A 9,441-nucleotide genomic window follows, 5' to 3' on the forward strand; every position below is an offset into this window, starting at 1 on the left:
TTGACCGTAAATAACTTTGTTTGTGTCATGTAACACTTGATATAAAATATATGAATGAATTGAGTTTTTAATGTACTTTTCGTCCATATAATTTGTTTGTACTAACATATAGTACAAATTAAACAAAGTTATTTACGGTCAAAATTAGTCAACATAACAACTAAAATGGGACGGAGAGAATATTTTATAGCAACGCTGAAAATAATTACTCATTTATAAAAAGGAAAAAAAAAAGTCTCGTAAGTTCAATTTTCACATCATCTTGAAAGTGGCAATAATTGCAAGTGCAACTTATAAGGGTAAAATCAGCTCGTTTTGAAATAAATGTAACATCATAGCTTAATTTATTTGACAAACTTTACCTTTTAGAAATATTGGTTCAGATAAACACTTTATGACAAAGTTTTCCTTTTTTGCTCGTTTCAGACAAAATCAATCTCAGTCAACTTCAAACTTGAAGTCCACAAATTTAAATGAGACCAATTGTGGTAAAACACCTTTTTAATAGCGTTATTTGTATCAGAATATAGACCATTTTACGTACTATAATTGTTAATTGTCTTTCATGTAGTTAATTACATATGATATAGCATGTATTTGAAAAGTTTCAATTTAAATGTCTTAAATTATATTGTTTTTGAATGAGTCTTTCAATTTTTTTTAAGAACGACATTTAAATTTACTCCTAAATTACACGCATGTATAAGATGAAACTTAGGATTTTTAAAAAATCTCTATTAATCCACCCTTACAAATGTGAGAAGTTGGACTTGAACGCAAGTGGATTTTCCCAAGGTCAAAGACCTTACTAATGGGCCACCAACCTGAGTTCGGTATGAGTTTTTCACATAATTGTATATATTAAACGCAAGAACAATATTTTGTTTCTTTATTATTATTATTATTATTATTATTAATATTATTATTATTATTATTATTATTATTATTATTATTATTATTATTATTTAACAGCGATATTGTATATTGTAAATGTAAATGGTTATGTAGTGGTTAGAACTTTGCATAACTTATACTCGTATTTAAATTTAGATGCATTCCGTAGCAATGTAAAATTTCATTGGAATGCCACCATACAAAGATCCCATTTAGTCATGTTTCGCTTGTTTCTATATCTTTTACCTAATCTGATACAAGTACATTAATAATATTATATACTTCTCAACTAAGCTATTCTAAGATCCAAATTACTTGAATAGTTGAATATGATAATGAAGTTTGATTTATCAGTAGTTAGCGCTTACAATTCCAATTTGTTAAATTTTTTTTATTATCTTGTACAACCGAATTGAAACTAATCAATTAGTTGACCGTGGTTTACTTTGTGACCAAGATTGCCACCAAAGAGAGACAACAATTCACATTGTGATTTCCAAAGATCTAAGGAATATAAAGTCGTCATATAACAATATGTAGTATCATACAAATTACTTAATTCAAATAACTTTTAATACTTAATTAATTAAAATAATTGAGATGTTTGTCTAGTATTTTGTCCAAAGTCCAAACGAGATACCTTATAAATAAAATGTAACACTCAATGTCGTTTTTTATGAGTTTTGAGTCTTAATACCTCGACGGTAAATGAGGAGGTTGAGATATAAACACTTTTACATCTATCTAGGTAGATATGCTCCTTTTAAAGTTCTATCTAAATAAAAGGACCTTGGGCCTTTACATTAAGACAAATGTGTTAAACACTTGATCTAACCATGCTACATTACAGAACCAGGGATGTGCAAATGGTCTGACCCGCGAAAATCCGAACCGACCCGCGACCCGCAAGTACATGAAAATCGGAACCGTGACTCGACCCGTGATGGTTCGGGTCGGCTTCGGGCGGATTACGGGCTTCCTTCGCCTTTTTTCAGTTTTTGACTTCACCCGGCCCGACCCGCGCAACCCATGACCCAAAAATGCAACAAAAGCTTAACCCGTGACCCGATCCGTTAGCCCTTCGAGCGGGTCGGTTCAAGCCGGTTCCGGCTCGGGTCACGGGTTTCAGTTTTTTTTTCTCATCCCTATACAGAGTATGTATCATGTACCATCATAAAAAGGTGACACGTGCTATATCCTTTGTATAATTTCAATTTGGATATCTTTTTATCCAATAATAAAATGTCAAGAATTTCATTTTTATTTTGTCACAAAGTATGTATCAAATTATAACGTAATTTGTCAAATTTAAATTTAATTTGTCAATTATATCATGTATCATTCATCTTTGATAGAACTTTAGTAAAAATAATATTTAAACATCTTTTTTAAACTAGAGGGGTACCCACGCAATATAGTAGTGGTGTTAGCGACACATGATGGTGTCGATAACGATGTAATTATTAATGTAAAGTAATTGATATAAAAGCAATAATCTAGTTATTTTAAGGGATGTATATTGTAAATAATGTCATTAAGAGTATTATAGGTATATTATGTGGAAATATTTAAATTAGTGAATAAATAAAAGTGGTAGTTTAAATAGATAGAGTTTGAAAATATTTTTAACATATTTTGGGTGGATATAATGTGTGTATTGAAAATGAGTTAAAAGTTAAGAGTATTTTAGTTTTTTAAAAATAAAAAGTTGAATAGGGGAATAGTAGTTTATTTTATAAAGAAGTAAAGAAAAGAAACATTTTATTGTCATTTTTGTTAGGACATCATGCAATAATCATCGCAAGCAAATTCGGAAATGAAAGAAGTCTACCAAAAGCGTTGGTATTTGTCTGATCAATCATACTTATATAAACAGAAATTAAAGTCTTTTTACTCTTTCTAATATCGTATATCTTATATTTATGTATATAAACAAGTAAGGAACAATAGATAAAGATGCATGGCTAAAAACTGTTGTCGTTTTAAATTTATCACTACCAATGTATATATACCTACACTGGCGGAATTACATATAAATGAGGGTAGCTCAGGATATACATTCGTTATTTATTTTGTAATATAATTTTCTGAAAGTTGATGTCTTTTTATTGGTGTTGCGTGTCAAATAAATATGCGATATTGGTTAATGTAATTAATTTTAATATTTTGAAAGATTTTCTTCACCAAATATAACTTATAATGATGTATTTGTGCTATAAATATGAAAAGAATACGACAAAAAATTGTCAAAAAACTCTTAAAAGCCTCAAAAAATAGGCAAAAATCCTTAAAAAAAAATGCTAAATATCGTAACAATGTAGATATGTTCGTTATTTTATGACGATACGAGTTAGTGGAAAAAATTTATGTCACGAGTCACATTCGATCTGCCACTGTATACCTAACAAAATAAAAGAAAGATAAAAAAATGAGTAGAATTTAGACATCAATCTAAATATGTTTAACATTTTAAATTATCAAAGGGATAAGTGCTTGGAAATGTAACTAAGTATGGTCAAATGTCTATTGTAGGAACTAACTATCCGTTTTGGATATTGTATGGAAGTAACTTGGTAAAATAGTCTAAAACATTAAAAAGTGACTTGTTCCATCATTAGCCGGTAAATACTTAAGTGCCTGGAAATGTAACGAAGTATTGCCAAATGTCTATTGTAGGAGCCAACTATCAGTTTTGGATATTGTATGAAAGTAACTTGGTAAAAGAGTCTAAAACATTAAAAAGTGACTTGTTCCATCTTTAGCCGATAAATACTCTATTTTCTTTTTAATTATTTCCGACGTGGAATATGTGAGCTGGTGGTGACTGAACCTGTAATCCCGTACTCATGTATCTGATAACTGTAAGAATCGGGTCTACTTGCTTTCCTTTACACAACTCAACAATTTTGAATTGCCATCTATTCCGTCTTTCTCGTAACAAATATACACAAGCAGCAATACAACAATACTTACCCTATATGTAATACCCCTTTATTCATCTTGCATTCATGTGCAATGAACCAAGTTATCACATTTTATTAACTATTAAGAGTATTCAAGAGATGATACTTACTTTTAACAGCCTTCCCAAAGATACTTAGTATTTGTAGTCAAAGAATATATGAGGAATTGAATCTTGTATATTCGACATAGAAAGCAATTGCAATAAAATAAAAAAAGTTGAAAAAATGAAAAATTAGGGTTTTCGGCTTCCCCCCTTTCTATATCTGCTACAAAACATGAATTACTTGTAGATAAATGAATGACATACGTTGATATAGCAGTGGAAGAGTTAAATAGACATCGATCGAAGACGAATTTTGGATTTTGTATGTGTTGATTTGGTTTGGAATTGTCGTGTGTGTGTGAAATGAGAAACTGATCCAACGTTTGTTTTTATATGTAAGTTAGTTTTTGTTGTTATTTGTCAGCTCACATATTCCACGTCGGAAATAATTAAAAAGAAAATAGAGTATTTACCGGCTAATGATGGAACAAGTCACTTTTTAATGTTTTAGACTCTTTTACCAAATTACTTTCATACAATATCCAAAACTGATAGTTGGTTCCTACAATAAACATTTGGTCATACTTAGTTACATTTTGGGGCACTTATCCCATATCAAATTATCTATAGTATTGTTACTACACATTTCCTACCAAATTAAATTTGCCTAAAGATGATGGGCCTATGTGTAAATATACTAGAGATTGATAACACGCGATTCATTTAACGCGTGAGTTTCGCGTTGTTCGATGCTTTAGACCAAATGGAGATGTCGGTAAAACCGACTTACAGATGGGACTTTTAAAAGAACATATACCGCTGTAATCGGGTCGGAGTGTCCGGGATGCTTTGTCAAATGTTATTCTCGCAACTACTAAATCTACCGCAAATTAAACCGCGGCCTTATTTTTGCTTCAACTAATTTCATTTTATTTTCTTGCCTTTAAAAACATTTGACTTGTTATTTTAGGATTTTGGTTAACCTAGTCCTATGGCTAACAGATAACGACAGAATATAAAATTTTTTGACAACCATATATAATATTATATTTCTTTTTTTAATTACACTATAAACAATATTGCATTTGTTCACACTTTTAGATGAGTGTGAACAAATTAAAAATTTTGTCACGCTTTTTAGTGTATAGAAATATATTGAATTAAAAGTGTATGAAAATTTCTCAACACTAAAAAGTATGTATAAATAAAAGTTCACACTTTTTAGTGTGAACTTTCATAATTATTTTGTCACACCTCATTTGTTCACGGTAACTAACATACCATAAATTACACTACAACAAATATGTCATTTGCTCACATTTGTTTTTTCATACATTTAAAAAGTGTGAAAAAATAGGTTAATTTAATCACATTTAAAAGCGTGTAAAAATAATTTACATTTAAAAGTGTAAAAAATATAAAAAATCATAATATTTACACACTTATATATATGGAAAATAAAAGTTCACACTTTCAAATGTGTAAAGATATACCAATTGTTCACACTTAACAGTGTGAAAGTTAATTTGCAACACCCAATTTCTTCACACATGGAGAGTGTGAAGAAATTATGTGTTACAAGTTGACTTTCACATTTTTAAGTGTGAAAATATTTGACAATTGTTCACACTTTTAAGTGCTAACATTTTGTTTACACATTTATAAGTGTGAAAAAATAATGATTTTTAAAATTTATTCACACTTTTAAATATTACTTTTTTCTTCCCATTTTTAGATGCGATTAAATTAATAAATTTTTTCACATTTCCTATAACCAAGCGTGAACGAATGAAAATTTTTTTAGTGAAATATATCTAGCAAACTCTATTAATCTAAATGTCATATGTTTTATAGATAAATACAGACTGAATCATAAAACTAACAAAGGTCAAAGGCATGTTTGTTTTGTCGATGAATTTGTGTATTTGGGTTTGGTTAATTAGATCGATAGGATGATTTATATGAACTGTGTACCCATTTTTCAAATGATAAATGATTCGAAAGTCACCACCACCAAATGTATTTTAGGATGTTATATTACATCATACTTTAAAACATGTTAATTTGGTGATATATGACTATATATAAGTGGTGCACGGATCAAGTTTTTGATCAAATACAATACTTAGGCCATATGCAATCCGCGTATCAATTACTATTTCGTATTAATTGATATAATACGCGTTGATATTCAAGTTTTAATTGTGACAAATTCCACATGAGTTTGTGTAAATAGAAATGCGCCCGTTAATTTGGAAGCTACCACAACCTGAATTGCCATAAAACTTCTTCCAAAAAGATTGGGACGATTTATAGGCAATTGTTGCCTTGTTTATATCACATATCAATATTACTAACTGATCGATATATTAGAGCTTATTTATGACTTTGTTAATGGGTCACTAATTTCCATAGGTCACTTCTAATAGTGTAAGAGTGATTCTAGTTATATTATGAAATCATGAGTATCATAGTACTATAATCTACCACTTCTATTATTGTCAATATCGTTTCTCACCCAAAAAGCCCAATCAACACCTCTAAATTTTTGGCAATTGTACTTTTCCTAGCATATCTCATATATTTTATCAAGTATCTATAATTTATGAACTATGACATCTATAACACCTTATAAAGTATATTGAATTTTCTTATTTTAGGAAATTCAGCACTTTATTATACTTAAATTGCCCTTATTTCTTAATCTTAATTCTCCTATACATCTAATCTATACTTTTATATAAACTAGAGGGGTACCCGCGCGTTGCAGCGGTAATTCTAAAAAACGATGGTTAAATGTGGTGGTAAGTTTCCTGTTGCGTGAATTTATGACTAAAAACAAATGTGTTCTATAGAGTAGACCTACACATGCAATAAGGCTAATAATTTTAATTTAACTAATGTCGAAAATAAATTGAGATCTTGTCTTCTACATTAACCAACCGTTATCAATCCAATGTTTTAAAGATTACAAAGAAAACTTTCAATCTATATTACTATACGTTGAGCTGCGTTTTTGAGACATTGAGTTGCTTTCTTGAGCTTTGCTTTGAATGTATTGTTAATGCATAGTTGTTCACCTGCATAGCTACATACATCAACATATCACAACATCCATTATTATATGCTGGTTAACGGCCTTACCTTTGTCACCAACTTTAAAGTAACTATACGCATAAACATCTCTACTCTAAAACAATCAATGATAAATCAAGGCATTCTCACTATTATAAACAGAATTAAAAATGAGATGGTACTTAAAACCATGCACTTTCTAACAGATATGCATTATCTAAAACTTCTTTATACGCCACGTTTGAGGTGCATAATCCAGGTCGATTAGAGTATGTGTATGCCACAATGTGAGTATGCGTATAAATTTATACAACTTTATAGGTTGATGATTGCATATAGTTTTTAAAGTTAACAGATTGTATAAACTTATGATGACCAAATACTTGCTATATTTACCAAAATTACCATTAATCTTAGTTAACTCAGCCAACGTCAATTTTTCGTACTTCAATGGGCAACGCTTTTTTTAAGGAGCCCCACTTCTAACTGCTCCATTGCTTCTCACGTCTCCTGTAGTTACTTTTATTTATTAATACTATGTGATAACTCTACATGAAAGCGACTATACAATGTGTATGGTGGATTCTTAGTTAAGTTCTTACCTCCTTCATAAGCAGGTCATTGAACAGGCGTTGTTTTAGCTTTACTTGAGGTTGTATCAAACATATTATAGAAATGTTGGCCTAATCAATCCCTGCAACGTCGCAAATTTACACACAAAATCTTGATTTAAGACGACAATCAAATCCATGATGCAAATCTAATCATGTTTTTTCTTTCTTAACAAACAACGAAATCATCACAAAGTCAGCAAGATGATCAGTTACAAATAAAAGTATAACATGGCAGACCACATGATAGCTAAACGAAAAGTGGTGTGAAGCGAATATAAGATTGCTAAAAAAAAGTAAAAAAATTAACAATGATACCAACGGATAGTTGAAGCTACATCCATTGAATCAACTTGAATATAAGATTGCTAAAATGAAAATAAATCAAAAACTTATAACCTCCCATTAAAAATATTACCCAACTGAAATATTTAAAACCCCACTCATATGAACTTGGGAAGGAAAAATTACCCTATTCGATCTCATCTAAATCTCCATAAGAATTCAAAGATTTACCTACACGTTAACCGAACTTACATAACTATTTACAATATATATCAATAATCAATAATAAATGACTTGTAAGGACAAAAGAGTTGAGCCATCAAATATTAAAACGTTACTGTATCCATGTAAAAATAACAATGGATGGATAAAGATAATAATTATGATGAAGATTATTGAAAATGTTCTAAGAAAATACATAAATCGAAGTTAAGAAAAAAATATCAATCACAAATATTTACCAATTGCGGATGTTGATTGCAAATAATAGAAACCCATTGCGCTTTGAAATAAACATGTTGAATTTCGGTTGAATTCCGTTGGGTGGCAACGCCATCAACACCGGTTGATTAAAATCGGGTGGATTGAAAATTTTGAAATCGACTGGATTGAATTAAAATGACTTTCTCCACACCCCCTTTCTCTTCCAACGAACGGTGTATTAAAATCTGTTGCACAACCATGGTGGATTGAAGCGGAGACATGAAAATTTTTTAGGGGTTGAAAGAGGAGGGGGGCAACGAATGAGTAAGGGGCTCTCAAGTTGTGTACTTGTGTCAGATTGTTTTGTAAGGGTAATTTAGTCTTAATGTATGGATGGGTATATAAAATTGAATTAAGATCAAGGGCAAATTACGAATATCAGGTTCTTATTACTTAAATCCAATCCCTTTTATAAAGGAGTATAGATAAAACAACTCTCTCTTTAAAATTATGGAAAAATTATTTAAATACCATTAATGATTGATTAAATTACAATATCAGTCATTTATCCAGAATATATCCATTAATCTTTTAATCAATTACCTTTACATCAATTATCTAGATTACTCGACACCGCCTCCACCACCAACAGATGCCCCTACCACCACATTGTTGCCATTACAACCACCGCTGCATTGTGCGGTACCGTGCTAGTTTATTTAATATGTACAATCAAACTTATGTGGAAGGTACTTCATTATCACTGGTTTAATTTACTTCATATGTATTGTTATATGAAAAATAGTAAATACTCCTAGCTATGTGATCATGACATTTGATAAATTCAATGGATTAGATTAGGATAGAAAATTAATAGTTTACGTTTGTCAAAATTTAAAGTTTTTAAGATGATTAATTAGTAGGTTATTTGATAAAAGAATATATCGTTTCCTTTAACTTTACACGTTTCATGACTAAAATTATAAAAGATCATTTTGTTACATAGAAAACTAAACTTATTATATATCTATCCATCTCCCATTAAAGTTGCCCTATAGTCTTTATTTATATACTTTGAATATATATATATATATATGTATTTTTTGTGTGAACAACAGTGGTGATTGGACTCAGCGGCATGTCACT

The sequence above is a fragment of the Erigeron canadensis genome, chromosome 1 (genome assembly GCF_010389155.1).
Source record: "Erigeron canadensis isolate Cc75 chromosome 1, C_canadensis_v1, whole genome shotgun sequence".
Lineage (NCBI taxonomy): Eukaryota > Viridiplantae > Streptophyta > Magnoliopsida > Asterales > Asteraceae > Erigeron > Erigeron canadensis.